This window comes from Physeter macrocephalus, chromosome 11, assembly GCF_002837175.3.
Source record: "Physeter macrocephalus isolate SW-GA chromosome 11, ASM283717v5, whole genome shotgun sequence".
In the NCBI taxonomy this organism is placed as follows: Eukaryota; Metazoa; Chordata; class Mammalia; order Artiodactyla; family Physeteridae; genus Physeter; species Physeter macrocephalus.
In genome coordinates, this window is record NC_041224.1 from 8,194,181 (window position 1) to 8,195,193 (window position 1,013).

The window sequence follows — 1,013 nt, forward strand, 5'->3', positions numbered from 1 at the left end:
CCTGTGCTCCGCAACGGGAGAGGCCGCAACAGTGAGAGGCCCGCGTACCGCAAAAAAAAAAAAAAAAAAAAAAAGCAGACATCAATGAAATAGAAATAAAAAGGAAACTTAAAAACAATTAAGAAAAACAATAAAGTCAAAAGATGGTCATTTTAAAAGCTCAATAAATTGGCAATCATTTAGCCAAAGTGGTCAGAAAAAGAAGATAAATTACCAATATCATGAATGAAAAAGAAGCCATTGTTATAGATCCAGCAGCATTAAATGGACAATAAGGAAACATTATGAACAATTTTACACCAATATATTAGACAACTTAAATTAAATAGACAAACTCCTTGGAATATACAAACTTCCAAAGCCCACTCAAAAACTAAGATAAGCAGAACAGCCCAGTATTTGTTTGTTTTTAAATAAAGTTGTAGTTATAACCCTTCTCACAAAGAAAATTCCAGGCCCAGATGGCTTCACTGGTGAACTCTAATACACTTTAAAGGAAGAAACAGTACCCATTCTACACAAACTTTATCCACCTGATAAAGGACATATATGAAAACCTACAATGGATATCACCTTTAAAGACTGAATGCTTTATCCCTAAGATTGGGAACAAGACAATAATATTCACTCTTACTACTTCTATTCAACATTATATTGGAGTACCTAGCCAAAGAAACTTAGCAACAAAAAGAAATAAAATGCATAAAGACAATATGATCATCTATGGCGAAAAACCTAAAGAATCTACAAAAAAGCTGCTGGTAATAAAGGTCAACATACAAAATATTGGAACTAACAGCTGGAAACTGAAATTGAAAAACAATACCATTTATAATGGCATAAAAATGTATAACGTTTTATGGGAGAGATTTAACAACAAAAAAATGTTCAAGACCAATGCACCCAAAATTACAAAACACTGCCAAGAGAAATTAAAGATGACCTAAAAAAATGGAGAGATAGGGCTTCCCTGGTGGCGCAGTGGTTGAGAGTCCGCCTGCCGATGCAGGGGA